Source organism: Ranitomeya variabilis, chromosome 1 (assembly GCF_051348905.1).
Source record: "Ranitomeya variabilis isolate aRanVar5 chromosome 1, aRanVar5.hap1, whole genome shotgun sequence".
Classification (NCBI taxonomy): Eukaryota; Metazoa; Chordata; class Amphibia; order Anura; family Dendrobatidae; genus Ranitomeya; species Ranitomeya variabilis.
Genome location: NC_135232.1, coordinates 810,552,987 through 810,568,990, shown reverse-complemented (window position 1 = coordinate 810,568,990; position 16,004 = coordinate 810,552,987). Strand labels below are relative to the sequence as shown.

The 16,004-nt window shown below is 45.5% G+C and overlaps 1 protein-coding gene and 1 long non-coding RNA gene across 5 annotated transcripts in view; one reads left to right on the top strand and one right to left on the bottom strand.

Moving 5' to 3' along the window:
* BMP2K (BMP2 inducible kinase) overlaps positions 1 to 16,004 on the bottom strand; it is a 335,672-nt gene that overhangs the window by 246,581 nt on the left and 73,087 nt on the right. The gene's annotated exons all lie outside the window — the stretch shown is intronic.
* Positions 5,090 to 7,258, top strand: LOC143769754 (uncharacterized). The gene is made up of 3 exons (XR_013214480.1): positions 5,090 to 5,232; positions 5,340 to 5,490; positions 5,915 to 7,258. It is a non-coding gene; the product is annotated as an uncharacterized LOC143769754 (long non-coding RNA).

Sequence of the window (16,004 nt, the reverse complement as noted above, 5' to 3'; positions counted from 1 at the left end):
TCAACAGCCTATGTCTGAGGCAGATAAGACAACCTATGGTCGGTCCGGATATCGCAGATCATGCAAGCACCATGAATTTTGGAAGTGTAAATCCAGCTTTAAAAGGGGTTGTCTTGTGAAAACAAAGTATTATCTATCTGCTTGATAGATGATAACTTGCTGATTGGTTCATTTCTCACCGCTGGCACCTGCACCAATTAACAGATCAAGGATTTTTCTTGTTTTTATCCCCAACAAGGAACTTTTAGCCCAGTCACAAAACAGCATTACTGGTGAAACATCCAACCGCTGCTCTATTTCTTCTTTCCAGAGCCAAGTATTTTTTAGTGCATGGAGTTTTAGTTTTTAGCGCCGCTGCTGAATGATTTACATCTGTTAGCCAGCATAAGTACATGTGGGGGTTGCCTTGTTGCTAGGGAATCCCCACATGTAATCAAGCTGGCTAAGAATTGTAAATTATTCAGCTGAGGTGAGAAAAACTAAATCTCCGAGCACTAAAAAATACTTGGCGGACCCCGAGCGTACTCGGGAAATCTCGAGTAACGAGTATATTCGCTCATCACTAATAATAATAATCTGATCTAAGCCTGAGCACAGGCAGAACGTACGTAATGTAGCCGCAGACCTCTGTCCGGTAATGCTAAGAAGTAATAACCAGTTATTCAAAACGGTTTCACATATTCTGCCAGCCTTTTTTAATATTTCTTTTAGTAGGTCTCCTCTGGCAAAAGTAGTATTTTCCGGCGTACAAGACGACTTTTTAACCCCTGAAAATCTTCTTAAAAGTCGGGGGTCGTCTTGTACGCCGGGAATCGCCTTGTACGCCGGGTGTATATGGTGGGTGGGGGGGGGAGTGATCCTGATGACGACGAGGGGGCGTCTCACAGAAAAGTGAGTATCCCCCATTACCTTATCATAGCGCTGCAGCGTGGGGTCTCTGTGCTGGGAGCGGCGGCGGCTGCTGTGCTGTGCTGTGGCGGCTCCTCTGGTGCTGTGGGGCGGTGGTGGCGGCGGCGGCGGCGTATCTTCATGCAGTCGGGGCTCCTCCGGCATCTCAGCCTGGAAGCCCCGCCGGCAACTCCATCGGTACAATGCGCTGGCCTCCGGGAAAATGGCCGCTGCTTAGATTCAGATCTCGTTGAGATCTGAATCTGAGCATGCGCAGCCCCCAGCGGCCGGGCCACCGCATCGCACCTATTGAGCTGCCTCCGGGAAAATGGCCGCTGCTCAGATTCAGATCTCGTCTCCCGAGATCTCGGGACGAGATCTGAATCTGAGCAGCGGCCATTTTCCCGGAGGCCACCTGACCGCATTGTACCCATGGAGTTGCCGGCGGGGCTTCCAGTCTTTGAGATGCCGGAGGAGCCCCGACTGTATGAAGATACGCCGCCGCCACCGCCCCACAGCACCAGAGGCCCCACACTGCAGAAGAGGAGCCGCCACAGCACAGCACAGCACAGCACAGCACAGCAGCCGCCGCTCCCAGCACAGAGACCCCACGCTGCAGCGCTATGATAAGGTAATGGGGGATACTCACTTTCCTGTGAGACGCCCCCTCGTCCTCATCAGGATCACTCCCCCCCCCCAAAAGGCACATATTCACCGGCCCTATAAGACGACATAGGGTGTATAAGAAGACCCCCGACTTTTAAGAAGATTTTATTTTTTAACTGGTAAAGTTGGGGGGTCGTCTTATACGCCCAGTCGTCTTATACGCCGGAAAATACGGTAAATACACTGATTAGTGCAAGTAGATTGCATGCAAAAAAGTACACCTCCCATGACATAATGACCCTTGGTACAAGTAAATTATAATGTCAAAGTTTAGTAACTTTCATAAAGATCTGTTAAAAAAAAAGTACACCCATACATAAAACGAAACATTCCTGTGGCTTCACTGTCTCTGACCAGAAAAATCCATCCATTTTAACCAAAACTAAGGCATGTAATTCCGGGACCGCATGGCTTCTGAAGAAAAGCTGCTGCTCAAAAGTATAAAGATCATGAAGGTCATTCATTAAGAATAAAAAATACATTTAACTCATGGAAGTACGTTTCCAACTGATGAGCAAATTCCCTTTATTATACTTTGCATTTAATTTTAGATTTGGACACTCTTTAATCAATGTACAATGACAATTGCTTTGTGTTTAGGAAAGGACTATGTAACCTAAAAAATATAAAGACTTTTTAACTTTTGGGGTAATTCTCAATTTTTTTGGTCAAATGTAATTTTTTTATATACAATCTAAAACTATTAATATTAAGGGTATGTGCACACGTTGCGGATTCTGCTGCGGATTTTTCCGCAGCGGATTTGGAAAATCCGCAGTGGAAAACCACTGCGGTTTTCACTGCGGATTTTCTCGCGGTTTCTTCTGCGGATTCCTCTGCGGGTTTTCAACTGAACTTTCCTATTGGTGCTGGCTGAAAACCGCTGCGGAATCCGCAGAAAGAAATGACATGCTGCGGAAAATAATCCCTGAGTTTCCGCACGGAATTTTCTGCAGCATGTGCACAGCGTTTTTTTTTTCCCATAGGTTTACATGGTACTGTAAACTTTGGGAAAACTGCTGCGGATCCGCAGCGTCAAATCCGCAGCGTGTGCACATACCCTAAGGCCATGTTCACACGTTGCGGTTTTTACCGCGGAACCACAGCAATTTTGCCGCTGCGGGTCTGCTGCAGTTTCCATTGCGTTTACATTTACATGTAAACCTATGGAAACCGCAAACCGCTGTGCACATGCTGCAGAAAAAAATGCGCAGAAACGCAGCGGTTTACATTCCGCAGCATGTCACTTCTTTCTGCGGAACTGCAGTGGTTCTGCACCCATAGACCTCCATTGTGAGGGTCAAACCCGCAGTAAAACCCGCAGAAGAAAAAATATCTGCGGGTTTTCTGCGGTTTTGGGTGTAGAAACCGCTGAAGCAGGAAGTGCGGGGAAGCGGGAGGAAGTGCGTGGGCGGAAGTGCGTGGGCGGAAGTGCGTGGGCGGAGTGTGGCTGTCATCATGGAGGCATATCGTCGCATGGGGATCGATGTCGGTCGTTTGATCAACTTGGTATGTATGTGTGTGTATCTCTGTATGTGTGTCTGTGTATATGTGTGTGAAGTCTGTGTGTGTGCGTCTGTCTGTGTGTGTGTGTGTCCCCATGCGATGATAGTGCCACCCAATTGTGCTAAGTCGCCGTATGGGGTTACTACTCCCATCCGGTATTAGGATGGGAGAGTTGTCCCTGTGTCCGGCGACTTAGCACAATTGTAAGTAACACAAAACACAAACACATACAATACACGTAACATACATGACACACAGTACATACAACATATAACAGAGTATATACTCACCATACAGCACACTGGTACGCAAAGCCATCGGTCCCCTAGGGAAAAAGTCCAAAAAAAATAAAACAAATCCATACTCCCTGTCCGCAGATATCCTAATGAGTGTCCCACGCCGATCGCTTGCTCTCCGGTGATACACTGCCAGGAGCGAAGCTCCTAGCAGTGTATCGCGTACTTTACCGGAGTTCAGCGGCTCCGGCGGCTCTATTTATGGCACTAGAGCTGCGTGTGAACTTTCCCACGCAGTAGTGCCGTAAAGCGAGAGTACTGGGGTCAATAAACGCCGGTAAACTCTCGCGCATGCGCAGTAACACACCAACAGGAGCCGGAGCTCCTGTCAGTGTGTTGCTGCAGCCGTGGAGAGCAGACACATCTCCGGATGTGTCTGTTCTCCATGGCAGATCTTCATGGGACACTCGTTATGGGATTTCTGCGGACAGGGCCAGGGAGTATGAATTTGGTTTGTTTTTTTTTTTTCTTTTGCAGGTCGAGGGTCTTCAGGTGGATTGAGTGTATAATAAAGGGTTTGTCAAAAAGTGGGTGTCTTTATTTCATTAAAATATTTTTTCCTAGTGTCTGTGGTTTTTTTAACCCTTTAATAGGATTAATAATGGATAGGCGTCTTATTGGCGCCTCTCCATTATTAACCAGGCTTAATGCCACCTTACAATAGCAAGGTGGCATTAACCCCTCATTACCCCATATCCCACCGCTACACGGGAGTGGGAAGAGAGGGGCTAAGTGCTGGAATTGGCGCATCTTTTTGATGCGCCTTTTCTGGGGCGGCTACGGGCTTCTATTTGTAGCCGGGGGGGGGGGGGGCAAATATCCATGGCCCCTTTCCTAGGCTATGAATATAAGCCCACGGCTGTCTGCGTAGCCTTTCTGGCCTAAAAATATAGGGGGGATCCCAACACTTTTTTGGGGGGGGCTCTCCCTATATTTGAGAGCCAGAAAGGCTACGCAGACAACTGTGGGCTTAATATTCATGGCCTGGGAACAGCCAGGGGTATTTTAACCCCTTCCCAGGCCACAAATATTGGCCCACAGCTGTCTGCCTAGCCTTTCTGGCCTAAAAATATAGGAATCCATACGCAATTTTTTTTTCGGGGCCCGTGTGTGGGATCCGTATGATGTCCGTGTGTCTGCTTCTGTGTCTGTGTGCTGTGCGTGTTTCCGTGTTCGTATCTTGCAACAATTTTTAAAATGTTAACACTATGACAGGTAAAATGTCCGGTCCGGTCCAGCGCCTCTCATCTAGCTATGATGACGTCCTCCTGTATTCACGCTGCGGCTCTGGCGCAGGTGTACTTTATCTCCCTGTTGAGGGCACAGCAACGTACTGCAGTGCGGAGGTGCTGGGCCTCTCTGACCTTTCCCGGCGCATGCGCACTGCAGTACTTTGCTCTGCCCTCAACAGGGAGATAAAGTACGCCTGCGCCGGAGCCGCAGCGTGAATACAAGAGGACGTCATCACAACAAGATGGGAGACGCTGGACCGGACCGCGACGCCCATCGGACCGTTACCGCCCCTGTGTGAGTATAATCTAACCTCTTTTGATCATCTTTGAGGATACATCGAGGGCTTATCTACAGCATTACTGAATGCATTACAGAATGCTGTAGATAAGCCCCTGATGCTGGTGGGCTTAGGTCATCTTCGATTTTGTGGGTGACAGGTTCCCTTTAAGATTACTTAGCAGTTGGATATAGTATGTAATGACACTATTCTATTCACTGTAGGTTCGCGATATACCAGCTATATGGGATGCCGCTGAAGTGTCCTACAAGGACAAATATTTCCGTGACCATTGCTGGACCAAGATTCTGAGGGACCTTTATCCGGAGTGGGATTCCCTGTCCATTACCAACCAATTGGAAATTGGTAATTATAATGTTACCGATTATTATTAGAGTTTATTATAAATTTACTTTGACAATAAATAAATATATATATATATATATATATATATATAATGTTTTTTTTCTTAGAAAAACATGTCAAACAAAGATGGAGGTCTGTTCGGGACCGGTTCAACAAATTTATAAATTCATGTGACCGGAGTGGATCATCACCAAGCCGCAAAACCTTTCCATTTTATGATGAGCTGCAATTCCTGCTCACAAGCCGGACTTTGCGGAGGTAGGTTATATACCACTAATATATATGTAGCCTTATCAATGTTGCCATGTGGTGTAGCACAGTTGGCTGCGTATTGAACGCTGTCTCCTGCCGCAGCGTTCAATACACAGCATCCAGATGTTATACCATAGTGAAGAGTGGATTTTCAGAAATTCATGTCTGCACTATGATTACAAAGATGGAGTTGTGAGAGCTATGGCACCACACCGTGTCTATTTTTCTTGTGTTGGCACTGCGCAAGATAACTAGCACATTGTTTGGATAGCATGTGGTGATAACGCATGTGTTAAATGAAAACATGCATTATCAGCACACATGCAAAAAAGTGAACAGCGTTTTGGACTAAGCAGCCTTTATGCTGTTCCAAAAATGTTGCTCCTCCGCAGCGGTCATAATTAATTATTTTTTTCCTTTTCTCACACAGGACTGAGGGAAACCTTTCAAGCCCGCCTCTTGTGGATGACACCTCTGAAGATGGAGCAGGCACTGATGGAGCAGGCACTTCCTCGGGAGCGGGAGGGACAATTTCTCCATCCGTTACCACAGCTTCTCCTGGTGCCGCATGTCCAGCAGCTGCTGCAGGCACATCAACTGCAGCAGCTGCTTATTTGATTGAAAAATAACAACATTAAAGTAACAATATTTTTTTATTAAACAGAAATAAAATTTAATAATTTTTTGGTTCCCCAAAAAAATTACAATAAAAATTGAATATCGATCTTGAATTAGATCAATAGGGATCTTGACTTCTTCTAGCTTTTGGTATAGATCTTGCCATCTTTTATTGGTCGGTTAATGTTCTTCCATCCTTCCCTGCTGATCAGGCTGCCCAACACCAGCACAGGAGTATTGCCAGTGCACGGCACCCTCTGGACTCATAAAGTAGTCAGTGAAGGATTCTCTCACACACACACCCCCGAGTTGGAGGGCCTTCCCAGACCCACGTTGACCACTGGATTAAATACTGGCTGCTGGTACTCCACATCTACGTCAGTGTTGTACTCACGAGCGTAGTTGTGGAGTACACAGCAAGCCTTAATCACAGTGTCAACGGTGTCAGTATCCAGCTGGATGGGTGTGTGAAAGATCCTCCACTGACTAGTCATGATCCCAAAGGTGCATTCCACATATCTGCGTGCACGACTCAGCCGATAATTAAAAATCCTCCGCCGGGCATTCAGTCCCCTTCGTGGGTATGGGCGCAGCAGGGTTGTCGTTAAGGGAAACGCCTCATCCGATACCATCACAAAGGGCACTGGATGTGTGGAACCCGGCAAAGGTCTTGGGGCTGGGAGCGTTCCGCCATCTTGAAGAATTTGCATCCCAATCTGTGACGTTCGCAACACCCGAGAATCACCAGTACTACCATAGGCACCAACGTCAATGGCAACAAATTTGTAATGGGCATCAGCCACCGCCATCAGGACCACTGAAAAATACTTCTTATAATTAAAGAAGCGTGATCCTGATCGTGGTGGCTTCAGCACTCTCACATGTTTACCATCGACTGCACCTATGCAGTTTGGGAAATTGGCCACAGACTGAAAGCCTGCTGCAACCTGCAGCCAAGTCTCCTCGGTTGGGGAAGGCATCACCATGGGCTGCAACTTCTGCCAGATGACGGTACATGTGCACCTCACAATTTTATGTTTGTTTATGTTGTTGTTTAATCATTATTTTCAGTTGTGAGGATATGATATGCTCGTGCTGCGGGGCGGCCTGCGGGGGGGTCTTCATGTGGTGCTCTGATTAGCTATTCGTGTGTATGGCTTCTGACAGGTCACTGATCCCTCACTGACCTGCCCCCTAGTTTACATAATGAATATTATATATACATATTGAAAAAAAAAAAACCTTCTGCAGTCAGGTGTCAGCCGTGTCACCTGTGCTGCAGCATAATCGCATGTGAAATGTGCATATAATTAATATGGTTGAGGTCCTCCTGATATTAAAAAAAAATCATTTGAAAATGGCGCCCACTTTGCCAGCGCAGTAGCAGCTATCGGTGTATATAGAGGTGATTCGATTGCTGCTACTGCACAGGCGCGCGCCATCTTGGAGTAATATTTTTTTTTCTCTAGCTAGAGGGCGCCACCAATGCATGACAAGTAGCTCGGATCACCTCTATATATATACACCGATAGCTACTGCGCAGGCGCCATTTCAAATGGATTTTAATTTTTTTTGAATAGCAGGAGAACCTCAACCACAATAATTATATACACAGTACACATGCGATTATGCTGCAGCACAGGTACCACGGCTGGCGCCTGCCTGCAGAAGGGCTTTTTTTTTTTCAATATGTATATATAATATTCATTATGTAAACTAGGGATCAGTGACCAGTCAGCAATCTGCAGTATGAATACCTAATCGAGCACCACATGAAGACCCCACACAGGCCGCCCCGGAGCATGGGCATATCATTAACTCACAACTGAAAATAAAGATTACACAACAATCACAGGATGGATTTCATCAACCAAGAATCAGTATAACGGCGCCGACCTGACACTGTCTGTAGGTTACTCTGCACAATCCTGCTGACAGGTTCCCTTTAAATTCCATTAACTATCATTTTTATATTTGAATTGTTGTCAACTGGACAGCTTCTAAACTGTTCTATTGATGTAAAGTGTAATTTAATTTCCCCAACTAATACCATATATACTCGTGTATAAGCCGAGTTTTTCAGAACTTTTTTTGTGCTGAAAATGCCCCCCCTCAGCTTATACTCGAGTCACGGTTCAGAAAGCCATCGGGGGAGGGGAGGCGGAGCAGCGGGTGCCAGGAGCCGGCGACTTCCAGCACACATCATACTCACCTACCTGCACGCCCTCTTTGCTGGCACTGCATTTCGTTCCAGCTGGCGCCTGAAGCTTTTCCTGCCGAGCGATCACATGGTACCACTCATTAAGGTAATGAATATGGACGCGTCTCCACTCCCATAGGCGTGGAGCGCATATTCATTACCTTAATGAGCGGTACCACATGACCGCTCGGCAGGAAGAGCTGCAGGCAGGCGCCGGCAGCCAACACTAGATGCAGTGCCAGCACCGAGGGAGCGCAGGTAGGTGAGTAGGATTTTTTTCAACAGGAAACATGCACACAGGGATAGGGGATAAGGAGGCATGCTTAAAGGGAGAGAACGGGGGAGGCATTCATACAGGGATGGAACAGGGGAGGCATGCATACGGGGATGAAACGGGGGAGGAATGCATACAGGGACAGAACGGGGGAGGCATGCATACAGGGACAGGGACACTGAGGCATTCATACCAGGACAGGGAAGGGAAAGGCATGCAGGCAATGACAGGGATGGGGATGCATTCATACCAGGACAGGGAAGGGGGAGCCACGCATGCAATGACAGGGACAGGGGAGGTATTCAGACAGGGACGGAACGGGGGCATGCATACAATGCAGGGACAGGGGAGGCAGGCATACAGTGATGGAACGGGGGAGGCATGCATACAGGAATAGGGATGTAGTAAGTGATCTTAAATATGTTCCCACATATGAGGGTGATCAAACATGCAAGTGCATATTAGCAAAGATATGTACGTATTAGAGCTAGTCTTTGCAAAAAATGTATTCATTGTCCTAGTCCCAGTAGAGGTCAAGGAGAGGGCTTATGACGAACTACTTGAAAGCATGTTCTTGCCGTAGCTTTGATCACTTTCCTAGGAGCCCTGCTTGACGCACCTTAGATGGATGCGGATATGTGGTTGCCACATTCAGTGCCGGCTCCAGATTTTCGTGGGCCCCAGGTGAAAGAGTGTCAGTGGGCAACTTTAAGACATACCACAATTTATGATGCACAGATACGGCAGATAAATATAGCTTTTCTACAATGCTAAGGATTTCACTTACTTCTTATATTACAAGAGTGATATCTATTGTAAATTGTACAATAGCGCAGAAACTGGACAGTAAAGTGCTCCATCCAAACAGTATTATGGGCACCACATAGTGCTCCATACAGTATAATAAGCCCCATATATTGCTCAAAACAGAATAATGGACCCCATATATTGCTCCATACAGTTTAATGAGTCCCATAAAATGCTTCATACAGTATATGATGGGCTCCATATATTGCTCTATATAGAATGGGCCCCATATAATGCTCCATACAGAATGGGTCACATATAATGCTCCATACAGTATATGATGGGCCAGATAAAGCCCAATGGGCACAGTGCCGATAATGTAGGTAAGAACGGTGGAATTAATAGTGCTTTAATAAGCAAAGCATAATAAATAAAAATACAGGGAAGAGGGGGTGGGGTATATCACAGGCACATAGAGATACAGTAACAAAGGAAATGCAATGCTAAATTCAGGAGAACAGCAGCATTTACCCCAGGTAAACAAATGACAAATTTCTGACAACTAACTATTCCCCTTTAAAATGGCAAATTAATGGATTTAATAACCTAATCATATTTATCTTATGCTTTTGATGACTTATCACTTTCAAAATCTCTGACTGCAATCACTAAATGGTAGAATTCATGGCCTAAATACACATGGTGGTCCTGTTACTGTTTGAAGCTGTAACAATACAGGCTATATGATCAGCAGACGTACAAAGGACTCTCAACATCAGCCTACCCATGGCTATATTACAGACAGATACATGCGTGACACAATATTTACTCAATTCTGCATTTCTTCTTCTTATGGAGCACCAATTCAACTCCTTTAAAGGGAACCTGTCACCCCGTTTTTTCCGTATGAGATAAAAATACTGTTAAATAGGGCCTGAGCTGTGCATTACAATAATGTATTTTGTGGACCCCGATTCCCCACCTATGCTGCCAAAATACGTTACCAAAGTAGTCGTTTTCGCCTGTCAATCAGGCTAGTCTGGTCAGATGGGCGTGGTGTCTTCCCCCAGATCTTGCTTAGTTTTCCGTTGGTGGCGTAGTGGTGTGCGCATGCCCAAGTCCAGAATCCACTGCACAGGGGAGGGAACATAGCGCGATCTGCGCTATTCCCCTGGTGATCGGTGGGGGCGACCATCTTCCTGTGGCCGCGCGTGCGCAGATCGAGCGCTCTGCTGCCCGGGGCTTCAGGAAAATGGCCGCGGGATGCCGCGCGTGCGAAAATGGCCGCCGCGATCTCCATCAGGCGAAAACGACTACTTTGGTAACGTATTTCGGCAGCATAGGTGGGGAATCGGGGTCCACAAAATACACTATTGTAATGCACAGCTCAGGCCCTATTTAACAGTATTTTTATCTCATACGGAAAAAACGGGGTGACAGGTTCCCTTTAATTTAGGAAATGACTGCCTAGTGTTATGGTATTCAAAATGGTGGCACTTACGATTATTATACCGTACATACCCTGGGAAAGACCACTTTATTACAGCCACTTAACCTGCATTTCCATTACATAAGCTCAATGCTTCTTAAATGCATTTCTCTATATAGGCTAAAATCAAATTAGAAGACTTTCCAAACGGAACCATTCAAACAGTAACATGATCTTATTATTGAGCTAATCTAGCAAGATATATGATGAAAAGGCACAGCTAACACAACATAATTTCATTGACTCAATTTATCTGATTTCATCTTTTTGCAATCATAACTATCAATCACAATCAACTTTCAAACACAACTGGCCTAAAGACAATGTGAATTTGCAGACATGCTTCAATTAATTATACTCACTTCGTATTTCCTTGCAGACTAATGCTATAATGAAATTTTAATTAAGACCAGAATCCCATCATTGTAGTCAATCTCATTACTTAGGACGGCGTCAAAACTTAAAAGCAAACTCCCCTTATGAACATTTCTCAGGGAACAAAAGGAATTGTGCAGAGGCCCGCATATGTTAAGATGGCTATATACAGGTGCTTCTCACTCAAAAAATTTAATTTATTTCAGTTCTTCAATAGAAAAAGTGAAACTCGTACAGTATATTATATAGTCATTACAAGCAGAGTGATCTATTTCAAGTGTTTATTTCTGTTAATGTTGATGATTATCCCTTACAGCCAAAGAAAACCCAAAAGGTCATTATCTCAGTAAATTAGAATAATTAACAAAAACACCTGCAAAGGCTTCCTAAGCCTTTAAAAAGGTCCTAACGTTCGGACCACTTCTAACATTTTAGAAGTGGTTGTACCTGCTTTTTCCAACACCACTTTTTTCTCTCATATTTATTATTATTTCCCCAAAACTAAGAGTAGATAAAAATAAATAATTAAAAAAGGAGGTAAAGGCAATATTTTGTATTACACAAGTCAGGCTCTCTGTGTTTGTGATAAATTGAATAAATAATGTATTTTTAGATTGTGTTCTTCAATATGCTACTTGGAAATCACCACTGCTTGGCAATCATAAATATATATGGAACGACATGATCTATAAAACTGTCCCACTAGTTAACCCCTTTAATTAACACCATCAAAATAAATAGATAAAGCATCTTTTTTTTGCCTACTTTTTTTATCATACCGCGGCACAAAAAGTGGAATAAACGTGTGTGGTTCTACCAGTACTCCCCAGCAACATGCCTGCTGTCTTGGATCATACTTGATTCATAGTTTTCATTCACCCCCCACATCCAATCATTGGCTCGCATTTGTTATCTGCATCTAAAAACATTTCTAGAATTCGACTTTTTCCACTTTCCACTGCAAAAACTCTTATTGTTGCTCTTATTCATTCTTGTAATACTCTCTACTAATCGGTCTCCAACTTACCAAACTCTCCGCTCTCCGATCTGTCTTGAATGCTGCAGCCAGGATCATATTCCTCACCAACTGTTACACCAATGCTTCTACCTTGTGACAGTCATTACACTGGTTACCCAACCACTCCAAAATTCAATATACAGTTATCACTCTCACCCTCAAAGTGCTCCATGGTTCAACACCACCCTACATCTCCTCCTTCGCCTCAGTCTACCACCCTACCAGTGCCCCTCCATTCTGCTACTGATCACCTGATGTTAACATTCTCAATAATCAGAACCTCCCACTTCCGCCTCCAAGACTTACCACAAGCTGTGCCAATTATTTGGAACGCACTACCCAAGGAAAATATGATTAATCCCCAATTCCCACAGTTTTAAGCGTGCCCTAAAAATGCATTTCTTCAGACTGACCTACTGCCTCAACACATCTATTTAACTATCCCTGTCTTGCCCCTTCAAAATTTTCACCATAACCAGGTTTCTCGTATCATGTTCTCACACGCTTTATGTATTTAATAGCCCTCTGTGTCAGTACTTTTACATATTCTGGCTGATAACAGGTTCACGCAACATTACATGAACACCCAATTTCTTACATTATGGCTGGCCAGAACAATGAAATCAATTGTTACCATCCACCTTTCGTGTCTCCCCTATTAACTCATAGATTGTAAGCTTGCGAGCAGGGCCCTCATTCCTCCTTGTATCTGTTGATTTATGTGATTATTATTATGCTGTAATGTCTTTTATTGTCTGCACAAGTCCCCTCTAAAATGTAAAGTGCTGCAGAATATGTTGGCGCTACAGAAATAAAATTATTATTATAAAATATGATCAAAGAAACGAATGTAAATAAATATGGTATCTCTGAAAATGTCATCTTGTCCAACAAAAAGCAACCCGCCATGTAGCTCAATTAACGAAAAAAAAGTTTTAGCTCTCAAAATGTGAAAAAAAATATTTTTTCTATAAAATAGTTTTTATTGTGTAAAAGTGCCAAAACATAAAAAAAGGAAGAAAAATAATGCGGCTTTAATTATACCACATGCGGAGCAGCATTTAAAAAAAAAAAAAACTATTCCTGAATTGTTAGTTTTTATTAATTTGGCCTTCTAAATATCAAAATAGGAAGCGATATCTGAAATACGCGATCAATTCAAACGGAACCCCCGACGGAACATTCCCAATAATTAGGCAGATGGAGGCACTGTGGACGCTCCATCTCATCATGCTCCGCCTGCAATTCATCATCTTTGATTGTGAGCAGAGAGGGTTTCAGAACACAGAGAAGCAGGATGGTGACGTTAATTATGGCTTCATAGCCGCTCACCATCTTGGTGTAGTCCTCAAAGTTTTGGAGGATGGTACATATGTCTGAAATCTATGGCCACTCCTGAGGTCTCTTCTTTGGAGTCTGAACTTAATACCGACGGCCTTGTTGATTTTGGTAGTCAACAACTGCCCTCTTCTGATCACAAATCCTTCCCAACATCTGCAGCGTAGAGTTCCAATGCGTGGGGACAACACACACCAGTTGGTGAGCCGGAAGCTGCAAACGCTGCTGAAGCACAGCAAGGGTGGCGGAAGATGTAGCGGACTTTCTAAAAGGGCACACAGGCGGTGTACTTTGACAAGCAGATCTGGCAGCTCCGAGCAGGTTTTGAGAAACCGCTGAACCACGAAGGAGGTTAAGCACATGGGCAAGGCATGGTACGTGTGTGAGCTTGCCTCGCCTCAGAGCCGCTAGCAGGTCCCGGCCATTGTCATACACGACCATGCCTGGCTGTAGGTTCAGCGGTGTCAGCCACAGATCTCCCTGCTCTTTCAGAGCTGTCCACATCTCTTCAGCATTGTGCGGTTTGTCAACTATGCCTATTAGCTTCAACAAAGCCTGTTGCCGTTTGGCTGAGGCAGTGCTGCAATGCTTCCAGTTTGTGACTGATGTGGTTATTTCGAAGATGGAGGCTGAAGAGGAGGAGGATGAGGTGCAGGAGCTGTAGACTGTGGGGGGAAACCCTGATTGACCTAGGGCCCGCAATCCTCGGCGTCGGGAGGACGTGTTCAATCCCAAGGTCCTACTGGGTCCTGGCTTCCACTATGATAATCCAGTGTGCAGTCTGCGAGATGTACTATCCCTGCCCACATGCACTTGTAAACGTGTACGTGGTTAGGTGGACTTTCCCAGTATCTGCATTGTTGAGGGCACGGCTAATGTTGTGGGACACCTGCCTGTGTAAGACGGGGATGGCACACCTGGAGAAATAGTGTTGGCTGGGGACAAAGTACCCATGGACAGCCGCAGCCATCAGGGTGTGGAAAGCTTCAGTCTCCACGAGCCTAAAAGGCAACATTTAGAGTGCAAGAAGTCGCAAAATGTGGGAATATAGTAGTGTGGCCCGTGAGGCGTTGGCTGCGTATTTGCAACTGCGTTTGAAGGACTGTGGTATGGACAACTGAATGCTACACTGGGACAAAGACGTGGATGTGCTTGTTGGTGCTACTTGAGTGTGTGCAATGACAGGTGCAGGGCAGGAGGCGTCTTCACAAGCAAAATGGACAGGGGATTGGCTTGCATGCACAACAGCGGAAGAAGCAGTGGTGTCACCAGCAGACACTGTTCCTGGACCCTGGGGTTCAGCCCACAAAGTCGGGTGCTTTGCTGCCATGTGCCTGATCATGCTGGCGGTGGTCAGGCTGCTAGTTTTGCTACCACTGCTGAGGCTGGCCTGTCAAGTGGTGCAAATGGCCTTTTGGGGATTATCGGCAGAGTCTTTAAAAGACAGCCAGACTTGGGAAGACCCAACAGTTGTACTGACAACTTCCATCGTGTTGGTGTTACAGAGAACGGTTGCCCGCCTTCTGTCTGCAGCCACCACACTGCTTCTTCCTGCCTGTTGGGGTGCTATGCCTCCCTCCCCTGTGTGCTGCTGTCCTTGCTCTGCATGTCTTCCTGCCGGGTTGGCACAGTTACTATATCATCCACCACCTCGTCTTCCTCCTCCTGACTTTCTGGAAATTGTGTCTCATCATCGTCCACCTCTTGTGACACTTTCCCACCGTTGCCTTTGTGTTACCGTGGCTGCTCAAATATTTGGGCATCACTACATGCAATCTCCTCTTGCCCTGCTTCAAGTGGACCAGGCAAGAGGCCCGAATCTGTAAATGGAAAAGTGAACAGCTCTTCGGAGTGTCCAAGTGTGGGATCAGTTGTCTCCGGACACTCGGCATGGTGGGAGGAAGGAGGATCAAGGTGAGGAATATGCGGTCCAGTCTCACGGCTACTGAGACTTGACCGTGTGGAAGACAGGGTGGTGGTGGCAAAGTGACTGGAAACATTATCCAATATCCAACCAACAACCTTTTGACACTGCTCTGGGTTCAACAGTGGTGTGCTACGGTCCCCTAGTAATTGGGACAGGAAGGTCAGGCGAGAAGATGTGGGTGTTTGTTGTTGCTCAATTTCAGCTTGCCCATGGCCTCGGCATCTGCATGCACCACCACCATCACGTCCAGTTCCCCATCCCTTGCCACACGCCTTGCCCATTTTAAATGGAGGACAATATTTTCTACATTCACTACAAATGGCTGAATTTGGAGCGAACTTATATGTGATCCTTGTGATGGACGAACTACAGTTTTAAATAGCTGGCCAGTAGGTAACTATTTTTAACAGCAAACTGGTGTCAATAACACACCAACAAAATTTATTTGGAGGTCAGAAATGGCAGCATTTTGAGCACACTTATATGTGATCTGTGTGATGGACAAACCAGTTTTAAATAGCTGGATTTTTAACA